Source organism: Bactrocera oleae, chromosome 2 (genome assembly GCF_042242935.1).
Source record: "Bactrocera oleae isolate idBacOlea1 chromosome 2, idBacOlea1, whole genome shotgun sequence".
NCBI lineage: Eukaryota > Metazoa > Arthropoda > Insecta > Diptera > Tephritidae > Bactrocera > Bactrocera oleae.
Window position 1 is genome coordinate 66,279,232 of NC_091536.1, and position 14,014 is coordinate 66,293,245.

General features: G+C 33.4%; 1 protein-coding gene and 1 non-coding gene across 3 annotated transcripts in view; both read left to right on the forward strand.

The window, feature by feature from the left end:
- Positions 1–179: 179 nt before the first annotated feature.
- The window catches only part of pnt (ETS transcription factor pointed), a 209,215-nt gene continuing 195,380 nt past the window's right edge, over positions 180–14,014 (forward strand). The window contains exon 1 of one of the 2 annotated variants that reach the window (XM_070105523.1): positions 180–2,006. The gene's annotated coding sequence lies outside the window, so the exon portion shown is untranslated. Of the gene's footprint in view, positions 2,027–14,014 lie in introns of both variants that reach the window. The other variant, XM_070105522.1, reaches the window with a different exon arrangement.
- Positions 9,308–9,379, forward strand: TRNAM-CAU (transfer RNA methionine (anticodon CAU)). The gene has a single exon. It is a non-coding gene; the product is annotated as a tRNA-Met (tRNA).

Sequence of the window (14,014 nt, forward strand, 5' to 3'; positions counted from 1 at the left end):
TTTGAAAATTTTTATTAAATCATTTAAAAAAATATAATAATAATAAAAAAATTTAATACGAAATTCAAAAAAAAAAAAAAATTTACAGTGATGAGCCAAAAAGTGCAATAATAATTTCATTGATAGTAAATGCAACAAAAATTTTAAAATAAAAAATAAATATTTTTTTACACAACAAAAAAATATAAATTAAATTTAAAAAAACAATTTTTTTTTTCAAAAACAAAAAAATTTTTTTTTCAAAAACAAAAAAATTATATTTTTCGCTCAGCGTGTTGTCGGTGGCTCAGCGCTCATACTTTTTGCGGCAAACTAAAAACCTGCATGCAACCTCTGTTTCAAGAGACATACATATACACTACATGTATTAGTACATTAACTTATCCGACCAACAACAACTGCAAAAACAAAGAAATCTATTGAAACAGCGCCGGGCGCAGCCGAAAATCTAACGGCCTCTTGCAGGCTGCCTACTTAATTACACACACATGCATATACACGAACGCTGAGACACTCAGCGCTACAAACCTGCAGAGCTTGACGGGCACAGTTCACTAGCATACGGGCACATATCGAACGCCGGCGGCATAAAGCGAACTAAGGCGAAGACGACGACGACGTCGTTGACAATAAAAACAGCAGCAACAACATAAAGCCAATAGCTAGCCAAGCAGCTAAACTGATAGATCGATCGACGCAACGACCGATAGGCAGTCAGTCAACCACGCAGCAGGTACCCTAACGTACACGTATGTGTATACAAACAACTGTGCACTCGTCTGCATATGTGTGTGCGCCGTGGTAACATAAGATTTGTCGGCTCTACCTACATACCTACTACCTACTGCAACTATCGTAGCGATCGTAGCGCCCAAAAACCAACTGATCGCTACACAAAAGTAAATATCGGCGTCTGCGGCTACAAAGCCAATAACAACAGACGGCAAGTGTAAGAAATAGCAACAATTTCCGAAGGCGCATGCACGCACAGTTCATCCAATTTGAGTTGTGAGGCGATCGGTCGCCAATATTTGTACTTTGTTGTCGAGAGAGTTCGTTGGAACATGATCCTGGCGAAAGAAAAGTGAACTACTAGAGCAAATGTATTGCGAGCCGAGAGTGAAACTATAAATTTTAGTGAAATATTGTCAATTGGTGCGAAAAAGTGCGAATTTGGTTTTCATAGAAGTGAAATTATTGTGTCTTTTGGCAAATAACGGTGCAACCTATATACAAACATACATAAACAGAAGCATTAATTATGGTGCACGATCGCGTTCAAAACTAAAAATCTAACCAAAACTAAAAAGTGATCGATACGAAAGATCGTTAAAGTCGTAAAAAGAACGATCTCATACAGTGATTTGTGATTCTTTTAGCCGAGCTAAAGTCAATAAGATTTTTATAAAATAAATTCAATATACATATATACATATGTAAATAGAAAAAGGTGCTTAGTGATAGTTAAAAAAGAAGCTTTAATAAATAAAAAAAAGCTTTAAAACTTTTTTAAAGTATTTTAAAATTCTTAAAAATTTTGGTGCGGAATTAGTGGTTATAAACCTTGATATTTTGCTCGAGAAATAAGTGTAACTAAAAAGTAAAAGAAAATTAATGGTAGTTTCTTAATAAAAGTGCCGAAAAATTCTGAGAAAAACCCATAATATTAAAATAAAATCACTGCGTAGTTAAAAAGTGCCTAATAGTTTATTGAACTATTCAAGTTCCATGTGTAGAACTTTCTCAGGATCATATTGGTGCAGTTAAAAAGTGGAAGATTTGATAAAAAAATATCAGTTTGCGATCTCATATAGTATATTCGAATAGTGATCTTATAAATTTTGAGCACGAAAAGTTGTTAAAGTGAGTTAATTTTCTTACAAAAAATTTCGCCACAAAAATACACATTAATTAACAAGCTGTTGGATTTATATCCACTTAACTCGTTTAGCTTCGTTCTGCTCGCATATTTCCATTGCTGAAAAACGAGTGACCGCTTAACTCTGGTAATTTTAGCCAACTAGATGTGAGTTTAAATATAATTAATTATTAAAGTAAGTCTAGAATATTGTGCATGGAAAAAAACACATCAACAACATTCGCTAGTCTTAAAAGAGTGGTAAATCGAATAAGTCTAACTGCATTAGACTAACGGCATAAAACGATTTAAATAAAAGTTGAATGTGGGATGGAATATCACGGTTTTATTGAATTTAGCTAGATTACTTTATCTTCAAACATGGTTTATAGAGAAGGAGATAAATCAAATGAACTTGTCATTAGACAAAGCGACAGATCTTGGCGAACTAATTATATTGATCTAAATTTTTCTAGTTCAGTTTCAGTCAGACACATTAAAGACAGAATATACTATCCATAGCGATATGCTGAACCAGCTCGAAATAAATCTAGATAGATCAGATTATATTCTCCCAAGGTTGGATTTCCAAAGTGACTTCCTGGTGAGAATACCCTCTAGACGTGAATGGAGAAGAGGTTTATACTCCGAGGATCTTAATATCTCTCTCTCTCCTTCCGTCTACCAAACTCAGCTAGCATCTTCCAAGCGGAAGTACTGCGCATAGAGAAGGCCTGTGAAGTTCTACTAAATAACTACGGGAGGGTACTGAAAGCTACCATATGCACAAATAGCCAGGCGGCACTGTCAGCCTTGTCGTCGCCAAAGCTAAACTCCAGCGCGTTCAACAAATGTAGGAAGGCTTTAAACACACTGGCAGGTCAACTCCACTTGTCCATAATTTGGGTTCACGGTCTTAGGAACATTTTCGGCAACGAAAACCGGACGGGTTGGCCAAGTCCGGAGTCTCTCTAGACGAGTCTGTAGCGGAGACAATACCGTGCCCGTTAGGAACGATCAAGAAGGAGCTAAATAAGCAATTTCAACAAATAGCCAAACTATGACAAGATAAGTACTAATGAAGTATTTAATAGGTCCAGGAAAAGCATATATAGACTTACAGCCACCATAACGGGGCATTGGCCATTTGAATTTTTGTTGATTTTAAACTAGAATGAATCTTGTAGAAATATAGAAAAGGAGGAAATAAATTATGGGGTAGGCGGACGCTAGTTTAGAATATTTCTTTTGTTTTGCATTTGTGCCATCTTATCCTATTTAGCTTTGATTGCCAATGTGAAAGAGAAATATAAAAGTAATATTAAAAGTGTATTACTGAGCTACATACATACATACCATATGTATATATTCATAATTTTTCTTCCGAGTGTCCTTTTTTTGCAAGTAGTACGATAATCGGGGCAGTAGTTTAGTGATGTTATAAAATAATAATTAATAGGTTGTCGAAATTTAAAACTAGCAAAGGTAAAAATTAAATAAAGGCTGTTATTTGTTCTAAGTAAGACTATAGAAAATTAGGAACTGGTCTCTTTGATTTTATTTTTCATAAAATTTTGTATTTAATTTAATTTTTGTATCATTCTCAATAGCACCCAGTATATTTCTAGAGTTTGTCAGGGTGCTGGGACTTTGGGAATTTATATGATTGAGGTGAGGGCACAATAGATCCTAGGTCGCGGTGCAAACCTCATACAATTCTAATTTGAGTTCTATATGTTTATCAAGAAGTTTATAACCCGGATATCGGAGCACTATAGCATATAGCTGCCATACATATTTGCAGTGGTTGCAAATCCATCGCGCTTCTTAGTCCAATGTTATTACCTTATTTTTTTCTGAATTGTTAAATTAAAAATGAAAAGGTTTTTACTTATTGTAATGGTGTGATATATTTTAGTATTATTTAATAAATTGATAAGTTAATCGATTTACAATAATTTATCGATTTATTGCATAATCTGTACCACCTTGTATGATTGTAAAATACTTCTACATTAGGATGAAGCGAAAAAAATTTTTTTTTGCTTAGCCTGGGGGTAAAATTGTAGATTATAAAAAAAGAAAATTTTTGGACAAAAAAAAATTGTTTAACACATAGAGGCGGCGCACTCAGTTTTAAGGTAAATTTCGAGTGAACATTTTTTTTGGACAAAAATAATAATTTTTGTTTTAAACTCTTCACGTTTATATAAAATATACCGAATTGACGGTTTTTGACTCAAAATTTATTTTAACGCTTAAGGAAAGCATGTGGTCATTAAATACTTTTTTTTAGAACTTCAATCATGACCACAAAAATTTTTTTAAGTTGATAAAGTTTAATTGGCCACAAAGAGCAGCTTCAGCTTCTAGAACACTTATCAAAAGCTTTTTACGAAATAAAAATTTTAACCTGAAAATTTACTTTTACTCACAAATTAGAAGCTTCAGTAATTCGAATTTCCAGAAATTAGTATCAAAGTTTACAACACATATATTAAACGCTCTAAAATTAGAATCTAAAATTCGAATTTCTGAGTGTATTTAGTTTTTTGTTATCGGTAATTGAGCTAATATTTTGTTTGAAAGAGTTAATAATTTAATAAAATGGTGCAATCATAGTAAATTTTTTTTTACGAAGCATATAAGCAATCTTCTGGATCTCCATATCCACATCGTTGTTTTAGTTAAACAAAATATAAAAAAAAAATATAACTGACTATATGTCAAGTAAAGATTAGTTGTGAAGTTGTTGATTGAACCTATTTTATGAATCATTATCTTAGCATTGAAAATTAGCTTAATTATCTTAATTAAGTGGCTCTAATTTGTGAGCGTCCACTGTATATAGCAAACAAAACGATACATAAAAGAGATATTCGAGACGATTCATTCATATCGATGGTGTAAGTCACTTTTTCCAACATAAATATGAAAATTTTTAATAAAATAAAACCTAAAGAATCTATCCGTAGCCAATGAGAGTTCATATGTAGATTTTTATAAGCATACATATGTATATACAAAAACAACAGTAATGCAACAACACTATGAGTAGTTGCAATAAACACAATCTCACATTAAAAAGCAAAATAAATAAAAGTTGAAGCAAAAAGTGATAGTTAAAAGGAAAATAACAACAACAACAACTTTGTGATCATCACCATCATCATATTTCTCAAATTCTGCATCTCTGCCACAATTTCAGTATCTTCAAGTCGATGTGTGTTCGCAAACCAAACGTTCCTGCGCCTCTCCACATCAACAGGAGTGTTGTGGTAGCATCTGTTAGGGCTCCTATTACCCGAAGTTGCACATGTGTGCCATTTTTAATGATTTTTATTTTTGTTTTTTACTTGATAGCCGTGTGCATGCACATGTTATGCTGTGAAACCACCATGTTGGCACTATCGATCGCCGATCGCACACACGGCACATACTCACATACAGCTGGATTCTCGTTGTTCCTATGTGTTAGTGTGTTTAGGTAATTCTGCTGGCAGTTTGTTGATCGCATCAAGTGCATGCCAGCCAACAGCAGCTGTACGATATCACCGAAAATCAGCGTCAACAGTTTGCCAGCAGTGATCTTGCTGTCTTCACTGCTACTGCTGCTGCTCCTCTCGCTTCACACTGCTGCAGTGAATTTATGATCGCGGCAAATGTCCAAGTGCATTCAAATGTTCGCCCATCACTTCAGTAGTTTATAATTGTTTTGTGGCATAACTAAAGTGCTAATGTTAGGGTCCAGTTCGTCTTTTTTACATTTTAATTCTTGTTTCTTGATTTTTTTTAATCTTGATTTTTATTTATGAATCGGTTCCTATGTCCGCGCAGTGCAGTGGCGCTTACATCAACGTTTACATGTTAGCCATGTTATAATCATCATTAGCATTACCATGATCGGTTCGTATATTACACTGCTCCCTTTGTATTCGTCCCTTTTGTGGTGTGTGTTGTGTTAAATCGTTTTGTTGAATTAAATTTTATTTCCTACACATTTCGGTTGGATTTGTAAGTTTTTTCTTGTTTTCCACACACATGATTGCTGCGCATGCGCATCTCCCTCGCGCTCTACCACCGTTTACGCTCCATACGTTTGTTGCTTCCCTCTCTGCCATGCATTATTTAATTATACACACTGACCTTTGCTTCTAGTTGCTCTGTGCTTGATTAACGGCCGGCTAATATACTCGTATTTAGAGTGAAAAAAGTTTATATCAAATCAGGTTTATGTTTAGATCAACTGAAAACTACCTGCGCGACTTGCTTACAGATCAGATCATCGGGATATGCATACTTAAGCCATAAATACATACAAATATGCTTGTATAAGTGTGTGTTCGTTTTAGTGCGCTCACTAGAATCCAATCGAGATAAAGCAACTAATTTAGAGTTGTAATTAATTTGGTTATCCAGAAACAGTTAAGTGCCCACAGGCATAAAGTTATGTTAGGAGAAGTGGAATGGAAAGGCAAACTACAGAAAGTAGGAAATGTGTAAAAGGAGTAGCACAGCTTTCAGTCAACTTTTTAACCCATTTTAGTTACAAGCATGGTGAATACGAGTTCATCGGAACGTCATTGCGTAAATTCGTTTTGATTCAAGAAACAGGATTTTTTGAAATGATAAGATGATTCGCGAAGTAAAACACAAATACACCCTCTATAAATACAAAAGATTATATACAAGAATTTGATTTTGACCGTCCAGTTTGTATGCCAGTTATAGGTATCCTTTAGGGATCCGATCTTTATAACTTTTTGGGAGATTACACTGTTGCCTTACACAATAATCCATGCCAAATTTGATGAAGATGTCTCGTAAGATAATAAAAAATTCAAGCTCTTGATTTTGATCGGTCAGTTTATATGGCAGCTATATGCTACTGTGACCCGTTCTGTACATTTTCTTCGGATTTTGTACCGTTGCCTGGGACAATAATCATGGAATAGATTATCCGTTCATGTTTGTATGGCTATATGCTATAATAGTTCGATATCGGCGGACGGGTGCATAATTTCAGATCGACATCTGAAAAAATGTGTGACTTGTTCGCCGATCGTTTATATATGTATATATTTTATGTGATAATGAATTATAAATATTCTCGGTAATGGCCCTTAAAAGCTCAGTGCCCAAAATATACATATTATATCCTAGATAATGCGAGGAAATATGTAATTTAAAGATTTTAGAGATTGAGAACTCGCCTGAAAATAGCATATTCCAAGAACCTCCTAAAATGGCAAGCATAAATAAGCTAATCAATCGGATCCGTGTGGTTCCTTAGGAGAAATTCCTTTATCTTGCTCATTCGGAAAAATGATCGCTTAGTGGTAAGAGAGGTCAGTTACTCTTTTATAAGAGAAGAATAAGTAATTTGCCCTCGGAATTCAGCTCTTTTAATGCTATTCGCGTAATTTTCATTAGCTGCAAAGACTTCAATACTAATTTTGTTGTTTAGTCTCCAATGGATGTTTTGAATATGAGTGGATAGTTGAATGGTCATAAAAGATTAGGTTAGGAAAATAGTAAGACATTTCAGAATTGCTTCGAGGTTTGGAAAAAGCGTAAGCACAAATGCATTATATTTGAGGGGATTACTTTGAAGGGGACAAAATAGATTTTGATGAATAAATAAGAACTTTTCAAAAAAATAATCTAAATTCACCTTTTTCTTTGAACACACCTCGTATATACAGTTATATATTATTCATGACCAGGGTTATAGATACGAATTTATCTATTGGCACGTGTGTTTAATTGCTGTCAATAATTTGATTGCTTATCAAACAAAACCACAATACAATATTTTCGCCGCGCTTTTTAATTACTCGCAAATACAGATGGGTGTGTGTACAAATAATATGTATCGGTATATATGTATATGTATTTGTCATTAAATTAAAAGGTATCGAACTCGTAGTATCTACTATGTGAACTGCTTAGTCATAATGAAAATTTTCGGATTGTCATACTCTGAGCCAAAAATAAATAAATATTTAATTACCGAGGTTCGCAGCTTGTTCAATTTTTATTGTTACCTTAATCACAATTATACCTAGAATATAGGTTCTTAGATGACTTCAAGATCCTCTCTCGAATAGATATAGAGAGAGAACTCTATATTTGATTCGATGAACTTCACTTTACAAAAAAATAGATTATGCCTCAAAAAGGAAGGTCTCAAAAGAAACTTGAATTGTAATTATCAAAACCGCTCGGCCTCGCTTACACAGCTTTAAGCCTCTCTCAGTGTTTCAGTTAATTTTTGTTTCTAAAACGCAGATTGTTTTCAGCCAGCTGCGATTATTGGGTCATGAACGGTTTTAACATTTTGTTATATTCGAATATTCAACATATAATATCGCATAAGCAATTCAATATTTGTGTACTTAATTCAGTCGGTCACATAATTGTTATCACTTTATACATACATATGTACGTATGTAAATATATATATATAGAAAACCCAAGAATTCTAAATTTCTAAGCAAAACAAAAAGCATTATTTTCCAAATGGTTTGCTGATAATATTATATTATATATGTAAGCTTATCTAAGTTTTGTAAGAACATATTATATATATATATGTACAAACTAAAATATGGCTATATGTATATACTAGCGGATCTCGAATGTCGAAAGACTTGGTTGAGTGTATGAGGTTATTCATATGAAATTGAAAAGGTCCTATTTTATATACTTATGTATACACGTACTTAAAGCCAACCCTGAGAAAACGCTCTTAATTTTTATCGCCTTTGAAAAGATACACCAGATTGGTTATTTCTTGCTTTTTTCACACTCTTCAATCAAATATAAGTAAAATGTAATCGCTTTTATTTAAAACTAGAGTTAACTCTATTTCTCTAAACTGTTGAAATATGTATGTATGTACAAGTATATATAATGCTTCCAGCATTCCCCCAACATTAAATTTTCAAACAGTTCTGCAGAAGCGGTTGTCTTTTTTCGAATATAAGTCCGTTTTACTCACCCTACATATGTACATTAATATCATTTTAATATAAGCGAGCGGCAATAGAACACTCGCTTAAATAAGTGGGTTAATTTAAAGGGTTGAGTTTCTATTTAGGTAAATTCAGCATTCTTTTGCAAAACACTCATAAAAATATGCTTATAGACTCCGCAAAAGCGTTATTTGTCAGAGTTTCATTTAGATTAACTTAAGTTTTGATTCTCTTGCTATTCTCGATTCATTTTCTAATCATATCGAACTATTGTTTACATCTTGTCAACCTAAAGATTTATCGAAAATTCAGAATCGTCTCGTATTATACGAAATGCAAACAAAGAATACTAAAAACTGGTTAAAATTTTATAGAAATGTGTTAAAATGTTAGACCAGACACTGCGAGAAGTTAGCGAATGTAAGCGAAAGCAAGCAAAGGCTAACTAAGCGAGTAGTAATAGGTATTTGTAAGCAGAGTGGCGCAGTGGAAGCGTGCTGGGCCCATAACCCAGAGGTCCGAGGATCGAAACCTTGCTCTGCTAGTTTTGATGGAAAATTTTCCAAATGCAATTTTTTTAATTAAATAAATTTTAAGCGATTTGAAAAATTTATAATTATTTGTTCTAAGTATACATACATATACCTATGTATTTATTATATCTTTCTATAGTGAAATAATAATAGTTATATCCATTGAAAAGATAGTTTTTTTCAACAGAATAGAAAGATAATTGTTAATAGTTAAGTAGCAAATAATTAAATTAAATTTATTTTGTTTGATGTATTTAATTTTTGAAGTAATTTTCAAAAATGTTAAAATTAAAAATAAATTATTCAAAAGTATGGGACGAACGCCCTGCTAAAATTTGTGAAGTAAGTAAGTATTAAATATAAAATTTCAAAGTCGGTCGGTCTTTTCGTGTACTGTGTAAATATTTTTTTGTTTTTCGTATGAAAATTAATAAATTTGTCTTGCCAATGTTATTGCAAAATTTCGCTTTTATCAGAACATATTTTTTGTCACTCATTACTAATTGCTTTCGAACAATATCAACACCTCACTACTCAGCACCTAATTTCCACTAGCAGAACACTGTAGCACATCATTTCACTACTCTTCTGTCGGCAATTAAGTCGAAAGTGTTCGTAATAATACTTATGTATCTGTAACATTATCAAATCAATCGTCAAACTATGCAACGCAACAGATGTGCACACCTCAGGGTTATACAGTACACAGTACACATGTCTGTATATAAATAAATTTTGTTCACCATATGAAATTAATCAGTCGTGCTCAAGTTTATGCTCGCATCAGCCTTTTCGTACCAGAAATCGAACTAGTGGAAAAGTTATTTAAACTGGAACACTTTGGGAACATTTAGGTCAGGTTGAAATTGAATTGAATTTGAAAAAGAAAATACTTAAAATTAGAACTGAAGCACAACTCGACCAAAACGAGAAGAAAATAGTTATAACTCGCTTTAGGAGAAAAAAATCCAATGAAGTTTGATTTCTGTCATTTGTTAATACTTATAGTAAAAAAAGCAAGAAAAACCGTTATACTTTTTATTATTCCAACGATACATAATTTACAAAGGTTTTCTGAAATTTTCGAAGAAAATTATTCAAACCGACGTCATTTCCGACAGTCCAAAACCAGTGTCCAAAACCATTACTCAGATCAACTTAAGAATTTAGGACAATATTCTAGAGATGTTATTGAATTAAGACTATAAAAAACACATTTTTTTTGAAATCGTGAAACCTATGTAGCCCCTTAACTTGGGCTGTACCGAAGTTATAATACGCTCCACAGGTGCATTTCTTACAGCATCTAAGGGTTTAAAAACATCTTTATCTTGATTTTGATCGATAAGTTTGTATAGCAGCTATATGCTATATTGGTCCGATCTGAACAATATATTCGGAAATTGTAGCATTACCTTGGACAATAAACTATGCCAAATTTCGTGAAGATATCTTGTCACACAAGAACTTGATTTAAATTGTTCAGTTATATGCTATAATGGTCCGACGTTGAGTGGTCCCGGAAGCGAGAGAGATTAACTCAGTGTAAGTTCTTTACCCGAGTGGGCATAATAAAATATTGAAATAACCGGGATTCAGATGAAGTTCTATATAGACAAAAAGTTACTCGATATTTTTAGATAAAATAACAGTTTTTAAATAAATTGAAGTGACTATGAACATAGTCCAAGGTTAAATTACTAAGGTATGTACCCCTTTACCTTCTCAAGGTAATTACAACTTGTTAGGCTGATTGCTAACAGATTTCGCAATGCAAAAGACTTCTTATCACCGAAAGAAGACCCCTTCGAAGCGGCCGTAATCACTTCAGAACTCTGCAAGCTGACGTTTCAAGGCCATTTATGTATGGCAACATGCGTGTTTAAATGTACTTATGTATTTACTGTGAAACAGGAACGTTCAAACATAGTAGCGCTCATATCGACAACAACACCAACATTGCATTGTATACCAAAAACTTGCGTATAACATTGGGCCTAACCTTATCGGTACAAGCAGTGTCTCATTAGTAAGTCTATATACAACTGTGTATATGTTACATACATATGTATGCACATGTATGACTGCATAATTTCTTTTCCATGGAAGTTAACAAGAGTTATCGAAGAAACATTCCAATTTTCGAAACTTAACGTACGAGGGTGGCCAACAACAAAAGCGAAGAGATGTGCCCGAATTATTTTAGTTTTAAATGACATATATACACACATACATACATACATATATACATATGTACCTATGTATGTTTATATACATGAAGTGAGAATGACAATGGGAGAAGTTAGCAGGCTGGTAACCGAAAAGAACAACCTCTAAAACAATTGCATATACATATGTATGTGTATTACATACATAAATGTATACATACATTTTCGCACAATGGAGGCCATTAGGGCAAAATGCCAGTCAGTCGGTTGGTGACAAAATCAGATTGAATTCAATTTTAACGATCTTCAATACAACGGTTAATAATGTGTAAGTGTACGTACGTGTAGGTACCCTTCTCTCGGTGTTTTTTGAGTTGTGTAAACAATTTGTCTTTATATTTATTATGTTGCTCAGTATTTTTGCAGATCACAAACTGATCGTGTATTCTGATCGGTGTACGATCATACACATATAGCCGACAACAAAAATGAGTTTTCCTTTTTGTGGCAGAACCTGTGATAGGGGTTAAAATGCATGCACTTGCTCGTAACGGTAAAAAACCGGTACATATGTGGAGACCTTTCTTTTTGTGCACTGCCCCTGGCTTTTTTTTAAACTATTTTTTCAACCGCATGTTATGTATGGTTTCCCCTGACGATCACTTGTTTCGTTTGGCAGTGTAATGTCAGATTGACTTTAATGTTCCTGGTGAGACACTTCTGTTTTTGTTGGGAAATCGATATCGTGCTACCATATCGAGATATGTACATATGTATGTATGCTCGTTTATATAAGGAACCGTATAGAACAAGAAAATAAACATAAGAAGGTACGTAATTTACCAGCATATACATACTCATGTACATACATTTGTATTAATTTACACCCCAACACTGTAGTGCACCTTCAGTCGTGTTCACAAAAAATTCATGCATGGATATGGTGCGTCCAGAGACTACCAAGGTTTCATCATTAAAACAGCAAGATTTTTCTTCGTTTCGAATTTATGTCGACGCCGAAGTGTCATGTCCGAAAATTTGATATTAACTGACAAGCATCCATCTCTTCTTTTTCTGCATTTATGAATTTTTCACGTCAAGCACTAAGGCGTCATGATGACGACTTCCTTTCAAAGTCTCTGCGAACTAACTGTTCCCAAAATCATCGTTGTAGAGAGGCTGTAATTCGCAGTTGCTTATTCACTATACAGTAGAAAGATTTTAAGTGGACTGTTCAGTTCCAGTTTTAGTTAGAAAAAAACACACCCATGAATAAAATCTTTCGAACGAATATCTCTCAATTCTTCGAGAGATCATAATTGTTTAAATTTATTTTCCTTTTTGCGGAATGCTTCTAATGTTATTATCTATCAAATGGAGTATTCCAGGAGGTTCTGATCACGCAAAACACGTAAAACGAATTTTTTATGAAAAAAATTGCTTGCTAAAATTATAGTCGTCAAATTTTTCGAAATCGAAATAAATGGATATATTCGATTTCCCATCCCAAAAGCATTAGCAATTGAATTTTTTGAGCTTTTAGATTCTGAATGTGAAACGGGCCTGAGAATCAATTATTTTGATTTCGCAAATCGAATTGTCGATACTCTAACGCAGATCAACTAATGTGGGATATAACATTTAGTGGCATGCTCTTTAACTTATCCGTTCGTGAAGAGAATTCAATTTCGACTACTAGTAAAGCAATAAACGAATACTATACAAATTTTTCACTTGTAAAAAAAGGAAATTTGAATTCTACGGAACCGAGACGGACCTGGAAGCCAATAACTATCATGTCGGTACCATTTCTTAAATTTTTGGTTTTTTTTTTATGTTTTCGGCCGCTCCAAAAAAAAAGCAACGTGAAAAAATTAATATGCTTTAAAACTTTTTTACAAAGTTTTCCTAAGTATATAGTTTACTTTTCTTAAAAACAGATACGATATCTGTATATACCTATTTTTATGACTTTAACATATACTATGTACAGTGTGCGCCAATATACGCATTCATTTTAGGCCTGAATTGCATTCGCTCATTTTTCACACTTCAATGCGATTCATTGGCACCACCGCCCACACTCCATTTTGAATATTTATAATTTGTATACGCTGCATTAACTAGAAGAGTTCACATTAAATAATTGAGCGTAACAACAGTATACGCCAAATGTATGTGTACAAGTGTCACAATAATATGCATTTTAAATATGTAATTGCTTACATGAAACTTAATTAATTTGCTATAAATAATTCGGAATGAATGGGTCTGTTAAATATATAATATACTTTTTCATATACACATAAGTACATATATGTGTAGTGAGATATGTTTTTAGTAGTGTGAATGCAAGCGATCGTGCAAATCTTAGAATGCTGCCAAATCATGCCAATTTTGAAATCGTCTGACCGCAAGCCCACGCCATTGTTGACAATTCAGTCACTTTCATAATAATGCGAATGGCAATGCATACAA